This window comes from Musa acuminata, chromosome BXJ1-1 (assembly GCF_036884655.1).
Source record: "Musa acuminata AAA Group cultivar baxijiao chromosome BXJ1-1, Cavendish_Baxijiao_AAA, whole genome shotgun sequence".
Taxonomy (NCBI): Eukaryota; Viridiplantae; Streptophyta; class Magnoliopsida; order Zingiberales; family Musaceae; genus Musa; species Musa acuminata.
The window spans coordinates 27,095,708-27,113,708 of NC_088327.1; the positions used below are offsets into that span (position 1 = coordinate 27,095,708).

An 18,001-nucleotide genomic window follows, 5' to 3' on the forward strand; every position below is an offset into this window, starting at 1 on the left:
GCGGTCGTTGGGCTAGGGCTCGGAGAGAGATTCCAATAGGGATTTCGTGATCGTTCGAGAAAGCGCCGGCGGTTTCGTGACGGGCAAGAGGCTCCGGACGTTGATGCGCCGGCCGCGACGTGCACATAGGCGAGGGACGAAGCACCTGAAACCGGTGCGATCATACCAGCACTAAACCACCGGATCCTATTAGAACTCCGAAGTTAAGCGTGCTTGGGCGAGAGTAGTACTAGGATGGGTGACCCCCCGGGAAGTCCTCGTGTTGCACTTCTTTTTGCGTCCCGAGATACGAAACATCTCCCGTAGACCTCCGAGACGATTGTTTTCGGGCACGGAATTTGCCATGACCGCTACGCAGTCAGTGTCGTGGGGCTCGTAAAGATCTTTCCGGATTGGGGTCGCAATAGCGATTCCGAGATCGTTCGAGAAAGTGCCGATGGTTTCGTTGATGCGCCGGCCGCGACGTGCACATAGGCGAGGGACGAAGCACCCGAAACCGGTGCGATCATACCAGCACTAAACCACCGGATCCCTTCAGAACTCCGAAGTTAAGCGTGCTTGGGCGAGAGTAGTACTAGGATGGGTGACCCCCCGGGAAGTCCTCGTGTTGCACTTCTTTTTGCGTCCCGAGATACGAAACATCTCCCGTAGACCTCCGAGACGATTGTTTTCGGGCACGGAATTTGCCATGACCGCTACGCAGTCAGTGTCGTGGGGCTCGTAAAGAGCTTTCCGGATTGGGGTCGCAATAGCGATTCCGAGATCGTTCGAGAAAGTGCCGATGGTTTCGGCGCGAGCTTGCCGTGACCGATACGCGGTCGTTGGGCTAGGGCTCGGAGAGAGCTTCCAATAGGGATTTCGTGATCGTTCGAGAAAGCGCCGGCGGTTTCGTGACGGGCAAGAGGCTCCGGACGTTGATGCGCCGGCCGCGACGTGCACATAGGCGAGGGACGAAGCTCCCGAAACCGGTGCGATCATACAAGCACTAAACCACCGGATCCCTTCAGAACTCCGAAGTTAAGCGTGCTTGGGCGAGAGTAGTACTAGGATGGGTGACCTCCCGGGAAGTCCTCGTGTTGCACTTCTTTTTGCGTCCCGAGATACGAAACATCTCCCGTAGACCTCCGAGACGATTGTTTTCGGGCACGGAATTTGCCGTGACCGCTACACAGTCAGTGTCGTGGGGCTCGGAAAGTGCTTTCCGGATTGGGGTCGCAATAGCGATTCAGAGATCGTTCGAGAAATTGCCGATGGTTTCGGCGCGAGCTTGCCGTGACCGATACGCGGTCGTTGGGCTAGGGCTCGGAGAGAGATTCCAATAGGGATTTCGTGATCGTTCGAGAAAGCGCCGGCGGTTTCGTGACGGGCAAGAGGCTCCGGACGTTGATGCGCCGGCCGCGACGTGCACATAGGCGAGGGACGAAGCACCCGAAACCGGTGCGATCATACCAGCACTAAACCACCGGATCCCTTCAGAACTCCGAAGTTAAGCGTGCTTGGGCGAGAGTAGTACTAGGATGGGTGACCCCCCGGGAAGTCCTCGTGTTGCACTTCTTTTTGCGTCCCGAGATACGAAACATCTCCCGTAGACCTCCGAGACGATTGTTTTCGGGCACGGAATTTGCCATGACCGCTACGCAGTCAGTGTCGTGGGGCTCGGAAAGTGCTTTCCGGATTGGGGTCGCAATAGCGATTCAGAGATCGTTCGAGAAAGTGCCGATGGTTTCGGCGCGAGCTTGCCGTGACCGATACGCGGTCGTTGGTCTAGGGATCGGAGAGAGATTCCAATAGGGATTTCGTGATCGTTCGAGAAAGCGCCGGCGGTTTCGTGACGGGCAAGAGGCTCCGGACGTTGATGCGCCGGCCGCGACGTGCACATAGGCGAGGGACGAAGCACCCGAAACCGGTGCGATCATACCAGCACTAAACCACCGGATCCCATCAGAACTCCGAAGTTAAGCGTGATTGGGCGAGAGTAGTACTAGGATGGGTGACCCCCCGGGAAGTCCTCGTGTTGCACTTCTTTTTGCGTCCCGAGATACGAAACATCTCCCGTAGACCTCCGAGACGATTGTTTTCGGGCACGGAATTTGCCATGACCGCTACGCAGTCAGTGTCGTGGGGCTCGGAAAGAGCTTTCCGGATTGGGGTCGCAATAGTGATTCAGAGATCGTTCGAGAAAGTGCCGATGGTTTCGGCGCGAGCTTGCCGTGACCGATACGCGGTCGTTGGGCTAGGGCTCGGAGAGAGATTCCAATAGGGATTTCGTGATCGTTCGAGAAAGCGCCGGCGGTTTCGTGACGGGCAAGAGGCTCCGGACGTTGATGCGCCGGCCGCGACGTGCACATAGGCGAGGGACGAAGCACCCGAAACCGGTGCGATCATACCAGCACTAAACCACAGGATCCTATTAGAACTCCGAAGTTAAGCGTGCTTGGGCGAGAGTAGTACTAGGATGGGTGACCCCCCGGGAAGTCCTCGTGTTGCACTTATTTTTGCGTCCCGAGATACGAAACATCTCCCGTAGACCTCCGAGACGATTGTTTTCGGGCACGGAATTTGCCATGACCGCTACGCAGTCAGTGTCGTGGGGCTCGTAAAGAGCTTTCCGGATTGGGGTCGCAATAGCGATTCCGAGATCGTTCGAGAAAGTGCCGATGGTTTCGGCGCGAGCTTGCCGTGACCGATACGCGGTCGTTGGGCTAGGGCTCGGAGAGAGCTTCCAATAGGGATTTCGTGATCGTTCGAGAAAGCGCCGACGGTTTCGTGACGGGCAAGAGGCTCCGGACGTTGATGCGCCGGCCGCGACGTGCACATAGGCGAGGGATGAAGCACCCGAAACCGGTGCGATCATACCAGCACTAAATCACTGGATCCTATTAGAACTCCGAAGTTAAGCGTGCTTGGGCGAGAGTAGTACTAGGATGGGTGACCCCCCGGGAAGTCCTCGTGTTGCACTTCTTTCTGCGTCCCGAGATACGAAACATCTCCCGTAGACATCCGAGACGATTGTTTTCGGGCACGGAATTTGCCATGACCGCTACGCAGTCAGTGTCGTGGGGCTCGTAAAGAGCTTTCCGGATTGGGGTCGCAATAGCGATTCCGAGATCGTTCGAGAAAGTGCCGATGGTTTCGGCGCGAGCTTGCCGTGACCGATACGCGGTCGTTGGGCTAGGGCTCGGAGAGAGCTTCCAATAGGGATTTCCTGATCGTTCGAGAAAGCGCCGGCGGTTTCGTGACGGGCAAGAGGCTCCGGACGTTGATGCGCCGGCCGCGACGTGCACATAGGCGAGGGACGAAGCACCCGAAACCGGTGCGATCGTACCAGCACTAAACCACCGGATCCCTTCAGAACTCCGAAGTTAAGCGTGCTTGGGCGAGAGTAGTACTAGGATGGGTGACCCCCCGGGAAGTCCTCGTGTTGCACTTCTTTTTGCGTCCCGAGATACGAAACATCTCCCGTAGACCTCCGAGACGATTGTTTTCGGGCACGGAATTTGCCATGACCGCTACGCAGTCAGTGTCGTGGGGCTCGTAAAGAGCTTTCCGGATTGGGGTCGCAATAGCGATTCCGAGATCGTTCGAGAAAGTGCCGATGGTTTCGGCGCGAGCTTGCCGTGACCGATACGCGGTCGTTGGGCTAGGGCTCGGAGAGAGCTTCCAATAGGGATTTCGTGATCGTTCGAGAAAGCGCCGGCGGTTTCGTGACGGGCAAGAGGCTCCGGACGTTGATGCGCCGGCCGCGACGTGCACATAGGCGAGGGACGAAGCACCCGAAACCGGTGCGATCATACCAGCACTAAACCACCGGATCCCATCAGAACTCCGAAGTTAAGCGTGATTGGGCGAGAGTAGTACTAGGATGGGTGACCCCCCGGGAAGTCCTCGTGTTGCACTTCTTTTTGCGTCCCGAGATACGAAACATCTCCCGTAGACCTCCGAGACGATTGTTTTCGGGCACGGAATTTGCCATGACCGCTACGCAGTCAGTGTCGTGGGGCTCGGAAAGAGCTTTCCGGATTGGGGTCGCAATAGTGATTCAGAGATCGTTCGAGAAAGTGCCGATGGTTTCGGCGCGAGCTTGCCGTGACCGATACGCGGTCGTTGGGCTAGGGCTCGGAGAGAGATTCCAATAGGGATTTCGTGATCGTTCGAGAAAGCGCCGGCGGTTTCGTGACGGGCAAGAGGCTCCGGACGTTGATGCGCCGGCCGCGACGTGCACATAGGCGAGGGACGAAGCACCCGAAACCGGTGTGATCATACCAGCACTAAACCACCGGATCCTATTAGAACTCCGAAGTTAAGCGTGCTTGGGCGAGAGTAGTACTAGGATGGGTGACCCCCCGGGAAGTCCTCGTGTTGCACTTATTTTTGCGTCCCGAGATACGAAACATCTCCCGTAGACCTCCGAGACGATTGTTTTCGGGCACGGAATTTGCCATGACCGCTACGCAGTCAGTGTCGTGGGGCTCGTAAAGAGCTTTCCGGATTGGGGTCGCAATAGCGATTCCGAGATCGTTCGAGAAAGTGCCGATGGTTTCGGCGCGAGCTTGCCGTGACCGATACGCGGTCGTTGGGCTAGGGCTCGGAGAGAGCTTCCAATAGGGATTTCGTGATCGTTCGAGAAAGCGCCGACGGTTTCGTGACGGGCAAGAGGCTCCGGACGTTGATGCGCCGGCCGCGACGTGCACATAGGCGAGGGACGAAGCACCCGAAACCGGTGCGATCGTACCAGCACTAAACCACCGGATCCCTTCAGAACTCCGAAGTTAAGCGTGCTTGGGCGAGAGTAGTACTAGGATGGGTGACCCCCCGGGAAGTCCCCGTGTTGCACTTCTTTTTGCGTCCCGAGATACGAAACATCTCCCGTAGACCTCCGAGACGATTGTTTTCGGGCACGGAATTTGCCATGACCGCTACGCAGTCAGTGTCGTGGGGCTCGGAAAGAGCTTTCCGGATTGGGGTCGCAATAGTGATTCAGAGATCGTTCGAGAAAGTGCCGATGGTTTCGGCGCGAGCTTGCCGTGACCGATACGCGGTCGTTGGGCTAGGGCTCGGAGAGAGATTCCAATAGGGATTTCGTGATCGTTCGAGAAAGCGCCGGCGGTTTCGTGACGGGCAAGAGGCTCCGGACGTTGATGCGCCGGCCGCGACGTGCACATAGGCGAGGGACGAAGCACCCGAAACCGGTGCGATCATAACAGCACTAAACCACCGGATCCCATCAGAACTCCGAAGTTAAGCGTGATTGGGCGAGAGTAGTACTAGGATGGGTGACCCCCCGGGAAGTCCTCGTGTTGCACTTCTTTTTGCGTCCCGAGATACGAAACATCTCCCGTAGACCTCCGAGACGATTGTTTTCGGGCACGGAATTTGCCATGACCGCTACGCAGTCAGTGTCGTGGGGCTCGGAAAGAGCTTTCCGGATTGGGGTCGCAATAGTGATTCAGAGATCGTTCGAGAAAGTGCCGATGGTTTCGGCGCGAGCTTGCCGTGACCGATACGCGGTCGTTGGGCTAGGGCTCGGAGAGAGATTCCAATAGGGATTTCGTGATCGTTCGAGAAAGCGCCGGCGGTTTCGTGACGGGCAAGAGGCTCCGGACGTTGATGCGCCGGCCGCGACGTGCACATAGGCGAGGGACGAAGCACCCGAAACCGGTGCGATCATACCAGCACTAAACCACCGGATCCTATTAGAACTCCGAAGTTAAGCGTGCTTGGGCGAGAGTAGTACTAGGATGGGTGACCCCCCGGGAAGTCCTCGTGTTGCACTTATTTTTGCGTCCCGAGATACGAAACATCTCCCGTAGACCTCCGAGACGATTGTTTTCGGGCACGGAATTTGCCATGACCGCTACGCAGTCAGTGTCGTGGGGCTCGTAAAGAGCTTTCCGGATTGGGGTCGCAATAGCGATTCCGAGATCGTTCGAGAAAGTGCCGATGGTTTCGGCGCGAGCTTGCCGTGACCGATACGCGGTCGTTGGGCTAGGGCTCGGAGAGAGCTTCCAATAGGGATTTCGTGATCGTTCGAGAAAGCGCCGACGGTTTCGTGACGGGCAAGAGGCTCCGGACGTTGATGCGCCGGCCGCGACGTGCACATAGGCGAGGGACGAAGCACCCGAAACCGGTGCGATCGTACCAGCACTAAACCACCGGATCCCTTCAGAACTCCGAAGTTAAGCGTGCTTGGGCGAGAGTAGTACTAGGATGGGTGACCCCCCGGGAAGTCCTCGTGTTGCACTTCTTTTTGCGTCCCGAGATACGAAACATCTCCCGTAGACCTCCGAGACGATTGTTTTCGGGCACGGAATTTGCCATGACCGCTACGCAGTCAGTGTCGTGGGGCTCGTAAAGAGCTTTCCGGATTGGGGTCGCAATAGCGATTCCGAGATCGTTCGAGAAAGTGCCGATGGTTTCGGCGCGAGCTTGCCGTGACCGATACGCGGTCGTTGGGCTAGGGCTCGGAGAGAGCTTCCAATAGGGATTTCGTGATCGTTCGAGAAAGCGCCGGCGGTTTCGTGACGGGCAAGAGGCTCCGGACGTTGATGCGCCGGCCGCGACGTGCACATAGGCGAGGGACGAAGCACCCGAAACCGGTGCGATCATACCAGCACTAAACCACCGGATCCCTTCAGAACTCCGAAGTTAAGCGTGATTGGGCGAGAGTAGTACTAGGATGGGTGACCCCCCGGGAAGTCCTCGTGTTGCACTTCTTTTTGCGTCCCGAGATACGAAACATCTCCCGTAGACCTCCGAGACGATTGTTTTCGGGCACGGAATTTGCCATGACCGCTACGCAGTCAGTGTCGTGGGGCTCGGAAAGAGCTTTCCGGATTGGGGTCGCAATAGTGATTCAGAGATCGTTCGAGAAAGTGCCGATGGTTTCGGCGCGAGCTTGCCGTGACCGATACGCGGTCGTTGGGCTAGGGCTCGGAGAGAGATTCCAATAGGGATTTCGTGATCGTTCGAGAAAGCGCCGGCGGTTTCGTGACGGGCAAGAGGCTCCGGACGTTGATGCGCCGGCCGCGACGTGCACATAGGCGAGGGACGAAGCACCCGAAACCGGTGCGATCATACCAGCACTAAACCACCGGATCCTATTAGAACTCCGAAGTTAAGCGTGCTTGGGCGAGAGTAGTACTAGGATGGGTGACCCCCCGGGAAGTCCTCGTGTTGCACTTATTTTTGCGTCCCGAGATACGAAACATCTCCCGTAGACCTCCGAGACGATTGTTTTCGGGCACGGAATATGCCATGACCGCTACGCAGTCAGTGTCGTGGGGCTCGGAAAGAGCTTTCCGGATTGGGGTCGCAATAGTGATTCAGAGATCGTTCGAGAAAGTGCCGATGGTTTCGGCGCGAGCTTGCCGTGACCGATACGCGGTCGTTGGGCTAGGGCTCGGAGAGAGCTTCCAATAGGGATTTCGTGATCGTTCGAGAAAGCGCCGGCGGTTTCGTGACGGGCAAGAGGCTCCGGACGTTGATGCGCCGGCCGCGACGTGCACATAGGCGAGGGACGAAGCTCCCGAAACCGGTGCGATCATACCAGCACTAAACCACCGGATCCCTTCAGAACTCCGAAGTTAAGCGTGCTTGGGCGAGAGTAGTACTAGGATGGGTGACCTCCCGGGAAGTCCTCGTGTTGCACTTCTTTTTGCGTCCCGAGATACGAAACATCTCCCGTAGACCTCCGAGACGATTGTTTTCGGGCACGGAATTTGCCGTGACCGCTACACAGTCAGTATCGTGGGGCTCCGAAAGAGCTTTCCGGATTGGGTTCGCAATAGCGATTCCGAGATCGTTCGAGAAAGTGCCGATGGTTTCGGCGCGAGCTTGCCGTGACCGATACGCGGTCGTTGGGCTAGGGCTCGGAGAGAGATTCCAATAGGGATTTCGTGATCGTTCGAGAAAGCGCCGGCGGATTCGTGACGGGCAAGAGGGTTGATGCGCCGGCCGCGACGTGCACATAGGCGAGGGACGAAGCACCCGAAACCGGTGCGATCATACCAGCACTAAATCATCGGATCCTATTAGAACTCCGAAGTTAAGCGTGCTTGGGCGAGAGTAGTACTAGGATGGGTGACCCCTCGGGAAGTCCTCGTGTTGCACTTCTTTTTGCGTCCCGAGATACGAAACATCTCCCGTAGACCTCCGAGACGATTGTTTTCGGGCACGGAATTTGCCATGACCGCTACGCAGTCAGTGTCGTGGGGCTCGGAAAGAGCTTTCCGGATTGGGGTCGCAATAGTGATTCAGAGATCGTTCGAGAAAGTGCCGATGGTTTCGGCGCGAGCTTGCCGTGACCGATACGCGGTCGTTGGGCTAGGGCTCGGAGAGAGCTTCCAATAGGGATTTCGTGATCGTTCGAGAAAGCGCCGGCGGTTTCGTGACGGGCAAGAGGCTCCGGACGTTGATGCGCCGGCCGCGACGTGCACATAGGCGAGGGACGAAGCTCCCGAAACCGGTGCGATCATACCAGCACTAAACCACCGGATCCCTTCAGAACTCCGAAGTTCAGCGTGCTTGGGCGAGAGTAGTACTAGGATGGGTGACCTCCCGGGAAGTCCTCGTGTTGCACTTCTTTTTGCGTCCCGAGATACGAAACATCTCCCGTAGACCTCCGAGACGATTGTTTTCGGGCACGGAATTTGCCGTGACCGCTACGCAGTCAGTGTCGTGGGGCTCGGAAAGAGCTTTCCGGATTGGGGTCGCAATAGTGATTCAGAGATCGTTCGAGAAAGTGCCGATGGTTTCGGCGCGAGCTTGCCGTGACCGATACGCGGTCGTTGGGCTAGGGCTCGGAGAGAGATTCCAATAGGGATTTCGTGATCGTTCGAGAAAGCGCCGGCGGTTTCGTGACGGGCAAGAGGCTCCGGACGTTGATGCGCCGGCCGCGACGTGCACATAGGCGAGGGACGAAGCACCCGAAACCGGTGCGATCATACCAGCACTAAACCACCGGATCCTATTAGAACTCCGAAGTTAAGCGTGCTTGGGCGAGAGTAGTACTAGGATGGGTGACCCCCCGGGAAGTCCTCGTGTTGCACTTCTTTTTGCGTCCCGAGATACGAAACATCTCCCGTAGACCTCCGAGACGATTGTTTTCGGGCACGGAATTTGCCATGACCGCTACGCAGTCAGTGTCGTGGGGCTCGTAAAGAGCTTTCCGGATTGGGGTCGCAATAGCGATTCCGAGATCGTTCGAGAAAGTGCCGATGGTTTCGGCGCGAGCTTGCCGTGACCGATACGCGGTCGTTGGTCTAGGGCTCGAAGAGAGATTCCAATAAGGATTTCGTGATCGTTCGAGAAAGCGCCGGCGGTTCCGTGACGAGCAAGAGGCTCCGGACGTTGATGCGCCGGCCGCGACGTGCACATAGGCGAGGGACGAAGCTCCCGAAACCGGTGCGATCATACCAGCACTAAACCACCGGATCCCTTCAGAACTCCGAAGTTAAGCGTGCTTGGGCGAGAGTAGTACTAGGATGGGTGACCTCCCGGGAAGTCCTCGTGTTGCACTTCTTTTTGCGTCCCGAGATACGAAACATCTCCCGTAGACCTCCGAGACGATTGTTTTCGGGCAAGGAATTTGCCATGACCGCTACGCAGTCAGTATCGTTGGGCTCGGAAAGAGCTTTCCGGATTGGGGTCGCAATAGCGATTCCGAGATCGTTCGAGAAAGTGCCGATGGTTTCGGCGCGAGCTTGCCGTGACCGATACGCGGTCGTTGGTCTAGGGCTCGAAGAGAGATTCCAATAATGATTTCGTGATCGTTCGAGAAAGCGCCGGCGGTTCCGTGACGAGCAAGAGGCTCCGGACGTTGATGCGCCGGCCGCGACGTGCACATAGGCGAGGGACGAAGCACCCGAAACCGGTGCGATCACACCAGCACTAAACCACCGGATCCCTTCAGAACACCGAAGTTAAGCGTGCTTGGGCGAGAGTAGTACTAGGATGGGTGACCCCCCGGGAAGTCCTCGTGTTGCACTTCTTTTTGCGTCCCGAGATACGAAACATCTCCCGTAGACCTCCGAGACGATTGTTTTCGGGCACGGAATTTGCCATGACCGCTACGCAGTCAGTGTCGTGGGGCTCGGAAAGAGCTTTCCGGATTGGGGTCGCAATAGTGATTCAGAGATCGTTCGAGAAAGTGCCGATGGTTTCGGCGCGAGCTTGCCGTGACCGATACGCGGTCGTTGGGCTAGGGCTCGGAGAGAGCTTCCAATAGGGATTTCGTGATCGTTCGAGAAAGCGCCGGCGGTTTCGTGACGGGCAAGAGGCTCCGGACGTTGATGCGCCGGCCGCGACGTGCACATAGGCGAGGGACGAAGCTCCCGAAACCGGTGCGATCATACCAGCACTAAACCACCGGATCCCTTCAGAACTCCGAAGTTCAGCGTGCTTGGGCGAGAGTAGTACTAGGATGGGTGACCTCCCGGGAAGTCCTCGTGTTGCACTTCTTTTTGCGTCCCGAGATACGAAACATCTCCCGTAGACCTCCGAGACGATTGTTTTCGGGCACGGAATTTGCCGTGACCGCTACGCTGTCAGTGTCGTGGGGCTCGGAAAGAGCTTTCCGGATTGGGGTCGCAATAGTGATTCAGAGATCGTTCGAGAAAGTGCCGATGGTTTCGGCGCGAGCTTGCCGTGACCGATACGCGGTCGTTGGGCTAGGGCTCGGAGAGAGCTTCCAATAGGGATTTCGTGATCGTTCGAGAAAGCGCCGGCGGTTTCGTGACGGGCAAGAGGCTCCGGACGTTGATGCGCCGGCCGCGACGTGCACATAGGCGAGGGACGAAGCTCCCGAAACCGGTGCGATCATACCAGCACTAAACCACCGGATCCCTTCAGAACTCCGAAGTTCAGCGTGCTTGGGCGAGAGTAGTACTAGGATGGGTGACCTCCCGGGAAGTCCTCGTGTTGCACTTCTTTTTGCGTCCCGAGATACGAAACATCTCCCGTAGACCTCCGAGACGATTGTTTTCGGGCACGGAATTTGCCGTGACCGCTACGCAGTCAGTGTCGTGGGGCTCGGAAAGAGCTTTCCGGATTGGGGTCGCAATAGTGATTCAGAGATCGTTCGAGAAAGTGCCGATGGTTTCGGCGCGAGCTTACCGTGACCGATACGCGGTCGTTGGGCTAGGGCTCGGAGAGAGATTCCAATAGGGATTTCGTGATCGTTCGAGAAAGCGCCGGCGGTTTCGTGACGGGCAAGAGGCTCCGGACGTTGATGCGCCGGCCGCGACGTGCACATAGGCGAGGGACGAAGCACCCGAAACCGGTGCGATCATACCAGCACTAAATCACTGGATCCTATTAGAACTCCGAAGTTAAGCGTGCTTGGGCGAGAGTAGTACTAGGATGGGTGACCCCCCGGGAAGTCCTCGTGTTGCACTTCTTTCTGCGTCCCGAGATACGAAACATCTCCCGTAGACATCCGAGACGATTGTTTTCGGGCACGGAATTTGCCATGACCGCTACGCAGTCAGTGTCGTGGGGCTCGTAAAGAGCTTTCCGGATTGGGGTCGCAATAGCGATTCCGAGATCGTTCGAGAAAGTGCCGATGGTTTCGGCGCGAGCTTGCCGTGACCGATACGCGGTCGTTGGGCTAGGGCTCGGAGAGAGCTTCCAATAGGGATTTCGTGATCGTTCGAGAAAGCGCCGGCGGTTTCGTGACGGGCAAGAGGCTCCGGACGTTGATGCGCCGGCCGCGACGTGCACATAGGCGAGGGACGAAGCACCCGAAACCGGTGCGATCATACCAGCACTAAACCACCGGATCCCTTCAGAACTCCGAAGTTAAGCGTGCTTGGGCGAGAGTAGTACTAGGATGGGTGACCCCCCGGGAAGTCCTCGTGTTGCACTTCTTTTTGCGTCCCGAGATACGAAACATCTCCCGTAGACCTCCGAGACGATTGTTTTCGGGCACGGAATTTGCCATGACCGCTACGCAGTCAGTGTCGTGGGGCTCGGAAAGAGCTTTCCGGATTGGGGTCGCAATAGTGATTCAGAGATCGTTCGAGAAAGTGCCGATGGTTTCGGCGCGAGCTTGCCGTGACCGATACGCGGTCGTTGGGCTAGGGCTCGGAGAGAGATTCCAATAGGGATTTCGTGATCGTTCGAGAAAGCGCCGGCGGTTTCGTGACGGGCAAGAGGCTCCGGACGTTGATGCGCCGGCCGCGACGTGCACATAGGCGAGGGACGAAGCACCCGAAACCGGTGCGATCATACCAGCACTAAACCACCGGATCCTATTAGAACTCCGAAGTTAAGCGTGCTTGGGCGAGAGTAGTACTAGGATGGGTGACCCCCCGGGAAGTCCTCGTGTTGCACTTCTTTTTGCGTCCCGAGATACGAAACATCTCCCGTAGACCTCCGAGACGATTGTTTTCGGGCACGGAATTTGCCATGACCGCTACGCAGTCAGTGTCGTGGGGCTCGGAAAGAGCTTTCCGGATTGGGGTCGCAATAGTGATTCAGAGATCGTTCGAGAAAGTGCCGATGGTTTCGGCGCGAGCTTGCCGTGACCGATACGCGGTCGTTGGGCTAGGGCTCGGAGAGAGATTCCAATAGGGATTTCGTGATCGTTCGAGAAAGCGCCGGCGGTTTCGTGACGGGCAAGAGGCTCCGGACGTTGATGCGCCGGCCGCGACGTGCACATAGGCGAGGGACGAAGCACCCGAAACCGGTGCGATCATACCAGCACTAAACCACCGGATCCTATTAGAACTCCGAAGTTAAGCGTGCTTGGGCGAGAGTAGTACTAGGATGGGTGACCCCCCGGGAAGTCCTCGTGTTGCACTTCTTTTTGCGTCCCGAGATACGAAACATCTCCCGTAGACCTCCGAGACGATTGTTTTCGGGCACGGAATTTGCCATGACCGCTACGCAGTCAGTGTCGTGGGGTTCGGAAAGAGCTTTCCGGATTGGGGTCGCAATAGTGATTCAGAGATCGTTCGAGAAAGTGCCGATGGTTTCGGCGCGAGCTTGCCGTGACCGATACGCGGTCGTTGGGCTAGGGCTCGGAGAGAGCTTCCAATAGGGATTTCGTGATCGTTCGAGAAAGCGCCGGCGGTTTCGTGACGGGCAAGAGGCTCCGGACGTTGATGCGCCGGCCGCGACGTGCACATAGGCGAGGGACGAAGCTCCCGAAACCGGTGCGATCATACCAGCACTAAACCACCGGATCCCTTCAGAACTCCGAAGTTCAGCGTGCTTGGGCGAGAGTAGTACTAGGATGGGTGACCTCCCGGGAAGTCCTCGTGTTGCACTTCTTTTTGCGTCCCGAGATACGAAACATCTCCCGTAGACCTCCGAGACGATTGTTTTCGGGCACGGAATTTGCCATGACCGCTACGCAGTCAGTGTCGTGGGGCTCGGAAAGAGCTTTCCGGATTGGGGTCGCAATAGTGATTCAGAGATCGTTCGAGAAAGTGCCGATGGTTTCGGCGCGAGCTTGCCGTGACCGATACGCGGTCGTTGGGCTAGGGCTCGGAGAGAGATTCCAATAGGGATTTCGTGATCGTTCGAGAAAGCGCCGGCGGTTTCGTGACGGGCAAGAGGCTCCGGACGTTGATGCGCCGGCCGCGACGTGCACATAGGCGAGGGACGAAGCACCCGAAACCGGTGCGATCATACCAGCACTAAACCACCGGATCCTATTAGAACTCCGAAGTTAAGCGTGCTTGGGCGAGAGTAGTACTTGGATGGGTGACCCCCCGGGAAGTCCTCGTGTTGCACTTCTTTTTGCGTCCCGAGATACGAAACATCTCCCGTAGACCTCCGAGACGATTGTTTTCGGGCACGGAATTTGCCATGACCGCTACGCAGTCAGTGTCGTGGGGCTCGGAAAGAGCTTTTCGAATTGGGGTCGCAATAGCGATTCCGAGATCGTTCGAGAAAGTGCCGATGGTTTCGGCGCGAGCTTGCCGTGACCGATACGCGGTCGTTGGGCTAGGGCTCGGAGAGAGCATCCAATAGGGATTTCGTGATCGTTCGAGAAAGCGCCGGCGGTTTCGTGACGGGCAAGAGGCTCCGGACGTTGATGCGCCGGCCGCGACGTGCACATAGGCGAGGGACGAAGCACCCGAAACCGGTGCGATCACACCAGCACTAAACCACCGGATCCCTTCAGAACACCGAAGTTAAGCGTGCTTGGGCGAGAGTAGTACTAGGATGGGTGACCCCCCGGGAAGTCCTCGTGTTGCACTTCTTTTTGCGTCCCGAGATACGAAACATCTCCCGTAGACCTCCGAGACGATTGTTTTCGGGCACGGAATTTGCCATGACCGCTACGCAGTCAGTGTCGTGGGGCTCGGAAAGAGCTTTCCGGATTGGGGTCGCAATAGTGATTCAGAGATCGTTCGAGAAAGTGCCGATGGTTTCGGCGCGAGCTTGCCGTGACCGATACGCGGTCGTTGGGCTAGGGCTCGGAGAGAGATTCCAATAGGGATTTCGTGATCGTTCGAGAAAGCGCCGGCGGTTTCGTGACGGGCAAGAGGCTCCGGACGTTGATGCGCCGGCCGCGACGTGCACATAGGCGAGGGACGAAGCACCCGAAACCGGTGCGATCATACCAGCACTAAATCACTGGATCCTATTAGAACTCCGAAGTTAAGCGTGCTTGGGCGAGAGTAGTACTAGGATGGGTGACCCCCCGGGAAGTCCTCGTGTTGCACTTCTTTCTGCGTCCCGAGATACGAAACATCTCCCGTAGACATCCGAGACGATTGTTTTCGGGCACGGAATTTGCCATGACCGCTACGCAGTCAGTGTCGTGGGGCTCGTAAAGAGCTTTCCGGATTGGGGTCGCAATAGCGATTCCGAGATCGTTCGAGAAAGTGCCGATGGTTTCGGCGCGAGCTTGCCGTGACCGATACGCGGTCGTTGGGCTAGGGCTCGGAGAGAGCATCCAATAGGGATTTCGTGATCGTTCGAGAAAGCGCCGGCGGTTTCGTGACGGGCAAGAGGCTCCGGACGTTGATGCGCCGGCCGCGACGTGCACATAGGCGAGGGACGAAGCACCCGAAACCGGTGCGATCACACCAGCACTAAACCACCGGATCCCTTCAGAACACCGAAGTTAAGCGTGCTTGGGCGAGAGTAGTACTAGGATGGGTGACCCCCCGGGAAGTCCTCGTGATGCACTTCTTTTTGCGTCCCGAGATACGAAACATCTCCCGTAGACCTCCGAGACGATTGTTTTCGGGCACGGAATTTGCCATGACCGCTACGCAGTCAGTGTCGTGGGGCTCGGAAAGAGCTTTCCGGATTGGGGTCGCAATAGTGATTCAGAGATCGTTCGAGAAAGTGCCGATGGTTTCGGCGCGAGCTTGCCGTGACCGATACGCGGTCGTTGGGCTAGGGCTCGGAGAGAGATTCCAATAGGGATTTCGTGATCGTTCGAGAAAGCGCCGGCGGTTTCGTGACGGGCAAGAGGCTCCGGACGTTGATGCGCCGGCCGCGACGTGCACATAGGCGAGGGACGAAGCACCCGAAACCGGTGCGATCATACCAGCACTAAACCACCGGATCCTATTAGAACTCCGAAGTTAAGCGTGCTTGGGCGAGAGTAGTACTAGGATGGGTGACCCCCCGGGAAGTCCTCGTGTTGCACTTCTTTTTGCGTCCCGAGATACGAAACATCTCCCGTAGACCTCCGAGACGATTGTTTTCGGGCACGGAATTTGCCATGACCGCTACGCAGTCAGTGTCGTGGGGCTCGGAAAGAGCTTTCCGAATTGGGGTCGCAATAGCGATTCCGAGATCGTTCGAGAAAGTGCCGATGGTTTCGGCGCGAGCTTGCCGTGACCGATACGCGGTCGTTGGGCTAGGGCTCGGAGAGAGCATCCAATAGGGATTTCGTGATCGTTCGAGAAAGCGCCGGCGGTTTCGTGACGGGCAAGAGGCTCCGGACGTTGATGCGCCGGCCGCGACGTGCACATAGGCGAGGGACGAAGCACCCGAAACCGGTGCGATCACACCAGCACTAAACCACCGGATCCCTTCAGAACACCGAAGTTAAGCGTGCTTGGGCGAGAGTAGTACTAGGATGGGTGACCCCCCGGGAAGTCCTCGTGTTGCACTTCTTTTTGCGTCCCGAGATACGAAACATCTCCCGTAGACCTCCGAGACGATTGTTTTCGGGCACGGAATTTGCCATGACCGCTACGCAGTCAGTGTCGTGGGGCTCGGAAAGAGCTTTCCGGATTGGGGTCGCAATAGTGATTCAGAGATCGTTCGAGAAAGTGCCGATGGTTTCGGCGCGAGCTTGCCGTGACCGATACGCGGTCGTTGGGCTAGGGCTCGGAGAGAGATTCCAATAGGGATTTCGTGATCGTTCGAGAAAGCGCCGGCGGTTTCGTGACGGGCAAGAGGCTCCGGACGTTGATGCACCGGCCGCGACGTGCACATAGGCGAGGGACGAAGCACCCGAAACCGGTGCGATCATACCAGCACTAAACCACCGGATCCTATTAGAACTCCGAAGTTAAGCGTGCTTGGGCGAGAGTAGTACTAGGATGGGTGACCCCCCGGGAAGTCCTCGTGTTGCACTTCTTTTTGCGTCCCGAGATACGAAACATCTCCCGTAGACCTCCGAGACGATTGTTTTCGGGCACGGAATTTGCCATGACCGCTACGCAGTCAGTGTCGTGGGGCTCGGAAAGAGCTTTCCGGATTGGGGTCGCAATAGTGATTCAGAGATCGTTCGAGAAAGTGCCGATGGTTTCGGCGCGAGCTTGCCGTGACCGATACGCGGTCGTTGGGCTAGGGCTCGGAGAGAGATTCCAATAGGGATTTCGTGATCGTTCGAGAAAGCGCCGGCGGTTTCGTGACGGGCAAGAGGCTCCGGACGTTGATGCGCCGGCCGCGACGTGCACATAGGCGAGGGACGAAGCACCCGAAACCGGTGCGATCATACCAGCACTAAACCACCGGATCCTATTAGAACTCCGAAGTTAAGCGTGCTTGGGCGAGAGTAGTACTAGGATGGGTGACCCCCCGGGAAGTCCTCGTGTTGCACTTGTTTTTGCGTCCCGAGATACGAAACATCTCCCGTAGACCTCCGAGACGATTGTTTTCGGGCACGGAATTTGCCATGACCGCTACGCAGTCAGTGTCGTGGGGCTTGGAAAGAGCTTTCCGGATTGGGGTCGCAATAGTGATTCAGAGATCGTTCGAGAAAGTGCCGATGGTTTCGGCGCGAGCTTGCCGTGACCGATACGCGGTCGTTGGGCTAGGGCTCGGAGAGAGCTTCCAATAGGGATTTCGTGATCGTTCGAGAAAGCGCCGGCGGTTCCGTGACGGGCAAGAGGCTCCGGACGTTGATGCGCCGGCCGCGACGTGCACATAGGCGAGGGACGAAGCTCCCGAAACCGGTGCGATCATACTAGCACTAAACCACCGGATCCCTTCAGAACTCCGAAGTTAAGCGTGCTTGGGCGAGAGTAGTACTAGGATGGGTGACCTCCCGGGAAGTCCTCGTGTTGCACTTCTTTTTGCGTCCCGAGATACGAAACATCTCCCGTAGACCTCCGAGACGATTGTTTTCGGGCAAGGAATTTGTCATGACCGCTACGCAGTCAGTATCGTTGGGCTCGGAAAGAGCTTTCCGGATTGGGGTCGCAATAGCGATTCCGAGATCGTTCGAGAAAGTGCCGATGGTTTCGGCGCGAGCTTGCCGTGACCGATACGCGGTCGTTGGTCTAGGGCTCGAAGAGAGATTCCAATAAGGATTTCGTGATCGTTCGAGAAAGCGCCGGCGGTTCCGTGACGAGCAAGAGGCTCCGGACGTTGATGCGCCGGCCGCGACGTGCACATAGGCGAGGGACGAAGCACCCGAAACCGGTGCGATCACACCAGCACTAAACCACCGGATCCCTTCAGAACACCGAAGTTAAGCGTGCTTGGGCGAGAGTAGTACTAGGATGGGTGACCCCCCGGGAAGTCCTCGTGTTGCACTTCTTTTTGCGTCCCGAGATACGAAACATCTCCCGTAGACCTC

General features: G+C 57.3%; 39 non-coding genes across 39 annotated transcripts; all 39 read left to right on the top strand.

Annotated features, from left to right (window-relative positions):
- The first annotated feature begins 152 nt into the window (after nucleotides 1–152).
- Nucleotides 153–271, top strand: LOC135588246 (5S ribosomal RNA). The gene has a single exon (XR_010476160.1). It is a non-coding gene; the product is annotated as a 5S ribosomal RNA (ribosomal RNA).
- Nucleotides 272–497: 226 nt separating this feature from the next.
- Nucleotides 498–616, top strand: LOC135593585 (5S ribosomal RNA). Its single transcript, XR_010479709.1, has one exon. It is a non-coding gene; the product is annotated as a 5S ribosomal RNA (ribosomal RNA).
- A 350-nt stretch (nucleotides 617–966) lies between these two features.
- Nucleotides 967–1,085, top strand: LOC135589624 (5S ribosomal RNA). Its single transcript, XR_010477036.1, has one exon. It is a non-coding gene; the product is annotated as a 5S ribosomal RNA (ribosomal RNA).
- Nucleotides 1,086–1,435: 350 nt separating this feature from the next.
- LOC135593593 (5S ribosomal RNA) lies at nucleotides 1,436–1,554 on the top strand. Its single transcript, XR_010479716.1, has one exon. It is a non-coding gene; the product is annotated as a 5S ribosomal RNA (ribosomal RNA).
- Nucleotides 1,555–1,904: 350 nt separating this feature from the next.
- Nucleotides 1,905–2,023, top strand: LOC135588631 (5S ribosomal RNA). Its single transcript, XR_010476359.1, has one exon. It is a non-coding gene; the product is annotated as a 5S ribosomal RNA (ribosomal RNA).
- Nucleotides 2,024–2,373: 350 nt separating this feature from the next.
- Nucleotides 2,374–2,492, top strand: LOC135591288 (5S ribosomal RNA). The gene has a single exon (XR_010478467.1). It is a non-coding gene; the product is annotated as a 5S ribosomal RNA (ribosomal RNA).
- Nucleotides 2,493–2,842: 350 nt separating this feature from the next.
- On the top strand, nucleotides 2,843–2,961 carry LOC135589217 (5S ribosomal RNA). Its single transcript, XR_010476652.1, has one exon. It is a non-coding gene; the product is annotated as a 5S ribosomal RNA (ribosomal RNA).
- A 350-nt stretch (nucleotides 2,962–3,311) lies between these two features.
- On the top strand, nucleotides 3,312–3,430 carry LOC135588638 (5S ribosomal RNA). The gene has a single exon (XR_010476376.1). It is a non-coding gene; the product is annotated as a 5S ribosomal RNA (ribosomal RNA).
- A 350-nt stretch (nucleotides 3,431–3,780) lies between these two features.
- On the top strand, nucleotides 3,781–3,899 carry LOC135588635 (5S ribosomal RNA). Its single transcript, XR_010476360.1, has one exon. It is a non-coding gene; the product is annotated as a 5S ribosomal RNA (ribosomal RNA).
- A 350-nt stretch (nucleotides 3,900–4,249) lies between these two features.
- Nucleotides 4,250–4,368, top strand: LOC135589414 (5S ribosomal RNA). The gene has a single exon (XR_010476828.1). It is a non-coding gene; the product is annotated as a 5S ribosomal RNA (ribosomal RNA).
- A 350-nt stretch (nucleotides 4,369–4,718) lies between these two features.
- Nucleotides 4,719–4,837, top strand: LOC135588915 (5S ribosomal RNA). The gene has a single exon (XR_010476523.1). It is a non-coding gene; the product is annotated as a 5S ribosomal RNA (ribosomal RNA).
- A 350-nt stretch (nucleotides 4,838–5,187) lies between these two features.
- LOC135591607 (5S ribosomal RNA) lies at nucleotides 5,188–5,306 on the top strand. Its single transcript, XR_010478574.1, has one exon. It is a non-coding gene; the product is annotated as a 5S ribosomal RNA (ribosomal RNA).
- Nucleotides 5,307–5,656: 350 nt separating this feature from the next.
- Nucleotides 5,657–5,775, top strand: LOC135588781 (5S ribosomal RNA). Its single transcript, XR_010476468.1, has one exon. It is a non-coding gene; the product is annotated as a 5S ribosomal RNA (ribosomal RNA).
- A 350-nt stretch (nucleotides 5,776–6,125) lies between these two features.
- LOC135588641 (5S ribosomal RNA) lies at nucleotides 6,126–6,244 on the top strand. Its single transcript, XR_010476377.1, has one exon. It is a non-coding gene; the product is annotated as a 5S ribosomal RNA (ribosomal RNA).
- Nucleotides 6,245–6,594: 350 nt separating this feature from the next.
- On the top strand, nucleotides 6,595–6,713 carry LOC135590053 (5S ribosomal RNA). Its single transcript, XR_010477465.1, has one exon. It is a non-coding gene; the product is annotated as a 5S ribosomal RNA (ribosomal RNA).
- Nucleotides 6,714–7,063: 350 nt separating this feature from the next.
- On the top strand, nucleotides 7,064–7,182 carry LOC135588783 (5S ribosomal RNA). The gene has a single exon (XR_010476471.1). It is a non-coding gene; the product is annotated as a 5S ribosomal RNA (ribosomal RNA).
- Nucleotides 7,183–7,532: 350 nt separating this feature from the next.
- LOC135593185 (5S ribosomal RNA) lies at nucleotides 7,533–7,651 on the top strand. The gene has a single exon (XR_010479445.1). It is a non-coding gene; the product is annotated as a 5S ribosomal RNA (ribosomal RNA).
- A 342-nt stretch (nucleotides 7,652–7,993) lies between these two features.
- On the top strand, nucleotides 7,994–8,112 carry LOC135590615 (5S ribosomal RNA). The gene has a single exon (XR_010478027.1). It is a non-coding gene; the product is annotated as a 5S ribosomal RNA (ribosomal RNA).
- A 350-nt stretch (nucleotides 8,113–8,462) lies between these two features.
- On the top strand, nucleotides 8,463–8,581 carry LOC135589030 (5S ribosomal RNA). Its single transcript, XR_010476575.1, has one exon. It is a non-coding gene; the product is annotated as a 5S ribosomal RNA (ribosomal RNA).
- A 350-nt stretch (nucleotides 8,582–8,931) lies between these two features.
- On the top strand, nucleotides 8,932–9,050 carry LOC135588249 (5S ribosomal RNA). The gene has a single exon (XR_010476161.1). It is a non-coding gene; the product is annotated as a 5S ribosomal RNA (ribosomal RNA).
- Nucleotides 9,051–9,400: 350 nt separating this feature from the next.
- On the top strand, nucleotides 9,401–9,519 carry LOC135593192 (5S ribosomal RNA). Its single transcript, XR_010479446.1, has one exon. It is a non-coding gene; the product is annotated as a 5S ribosomal RNA (ribosomal RNA).
- Nucleotides 9,520–9,869: 350 nt separating this feature from the next.
- LOC135591464 (5S ribosomal RNA) lies at nucleotides 9,870–9,988 on the top strand. Its single transcript, XR_010478531.1, has one exon. It is a non-coding gene; the product is annotated as a 5S ribosomal RNA (ribosomal RNA).
- A 350-nt stretch (nucleotides 9,989–10,338) lies between these two features.
- LOC135589038 (5S ribosomal RNA) lies at nucleotides 10,339–10,457 on the top strand. Its single transcript, XR_010476577.1, has one exon. It is a non-coding gene; the product is annotated as a 5S ribosomal RNA (ribosomal RNA).
- Nucleotides 10,458–10,807: 350 nt separating this feature from the next.
- Nucleotides 10,808–10,926, top strand: LOC135589044 (5S ribosomal RNA). The gene has a single exon (XR_010476579.1). It is a non-coding gene; the product is annotated as a 5S ribosomal RNA (ribosomal RNA).
- A 350-nt stretch (nucleotides 10,927–11,276) lies between these two features.
- On the top strand, nucleotides 11,277–11,395 carry LOC135589224 (5S ribosomal RNA). Its single transcript, XR_010476654.1, has one exon. It is a non-coding gene; the product is annotated as a 5S ribosomal RNA (ribosomal RNA).
- Nucleotides 11,396–11,745: 350 nt separating this feature from the next.
- On the top strand, nucleotides 11,746–11,864 carry LOC135593598 (5S ribosomal RNA). Its single transcript, XR_010479721.1, has one exon. It is a non-coding gene; the product is annotated as a 5S ribosomal RNA (ribosomal RNA).
- Nucleotides 11,865–12,214: 350 nt separating this feature from the next.
- On the top strand, nucleotides 12,215–12,333 carry LOC135588253 (5S ribosomal RNA). The gene has a single exon (XR_010476162.1). It is a non-coding gene; the product is annotated as a 5S ribosomal RNA (ribosomal RNA).
- Nucleotides 12,334–12,683: 350 nt separating this feature from the next.
- On the top strand, nucleotides 12,684–12,802 carry LOC135588258 (5S ribosomal RNA). The gene has a single exon (XR_010476163.1). It is a non-coding gene; the product is annotated as a 5S ribosomal RNA (ribosomal RNA).
- A 350-nt stretch (nucleotides 12,803–13,152) lies between these two features.
- On the top strand, nucleotides 13,153–13,271 carry LOC135589050 (5S ribosomal RNA). The gene has a single exon (XR_010476580.1). It is a non-coding gene; the product is annotated as a 5S ribosomal RNA (ribosomal RNA).
- A 350-nt stretch (nucleotides 13,272–13,621) lies between these two features.
- Nucleotides 13,622–13,740, top strand: LOC135588622 (5S ribosomal RNA). The gene has a single exon (XR_010476353.1). It is a non-coding gene; the product is annotated as a 5S ribosomal RNA (ribosomal RNA).
- Nucleotides 13,741–14,090: 350 nt separating this feature from the next.
- On the top strand, nucleotides 14,091–14,209 carry LOC135591475 (5S ribosomal RNA). Its single transcript, XR_010478533.1, has one exon. It is a non-coding gene; the product is annotated as a 5S ribosomal RNA (ribosomal RNA).
- Nucleotides 14,210–14,559: 350 nt separating this feature from the next.
- On the top strand, nucleotides 14,560–14,678 carry LOC135589228 (5S ribosomal RNA). Its single transcript, XR_010476658.1, has one exon. It is a non-coding gene; the product is annotated as a 5S ribosomal RNA (ribosomal RNA).
- A 350-nt stretch (nucleotides 14,679–15,028) lies between these two features.
- LOC135592320 (5S ribosomal RNA) lies at nucleotides 15,029–15,147 on the top strand. The gene has a single exon (XR_010478993.1). It is a non-coding gene; the product is annotated as a 5S ribosomal RNA (ribosomal RNA).
- Nucleotides 15,148–15,497: 350 nt separating this feature from the next.
- LOC135588262 (5S ribosomal RNA) lies at nucleotides 15,498–15,616 on the top strand. Its single transcript, XR_010476164.1, has one exon. It is a non-coding gene; the product is annotated as a 5S ribosomal RNA (ribosomal RNA).
- Nucleotides 15,617–15,966: 350 nt separating this feature from the next.
- LOC135591486 (5S ribosomal RNA) lies at nucleotides 15,967–16,085 on the top strand. The gene has a single exon (XR_010478536.1). It is a non-coding gene; the product is annotated as a 5S ribosomal RNA (ribosomal RNA).
- Nucleotides 16,086–16,435: 350 nt separating this feature from the next.
- On the top strand, nucleotides 16,436–16,554 carry LOC135588264 (5S ribosomal RNA). Its single transcript, XR_010476165.1, has one exon. It is a non-coding gene; the product is annotated as a 5S ribosomal RNA (ribosomal RNA).
- A 350-nt stretch (nucleotides 16,555–16,904) lies between these two features.
- On the top strand, nucleotides 16,905–17,023 carry LOC135588993 (5S ribosomal RNA). The gene has a single exon (XR_010476556.1). It is a non-coding gene; the product is annotated as a 5S ribosomal RNA (ribosomal RNA).
- A 350-nt stretch (nucleotides 17,024–17,373) lies between these two features.
- Nucleotides 17,374–17,492, top strand: LOC135587920 (5S ribosomal RNA). Its single transcript, XR_010476000.1, has one exon. It is a non-coding gene; the product is annotated as a 5S ribosomal RNA (ribosomal RNA).
- A 350-nt stretch (nucleotides 17,493–17,842) lies between these two features.
- On the top strand, nucleotides 17,843–17,961 carry LOC135591497 (5S ribosomal RNA). Its single transcript, XR_010478542.1, has one exon. It is a non-coding gene; the product is annotated as a 5S ribosomal RNA (ribosomal RNA).
- Nucleotides 17,962–18,001: the final 40 nt, after the last annotated feature.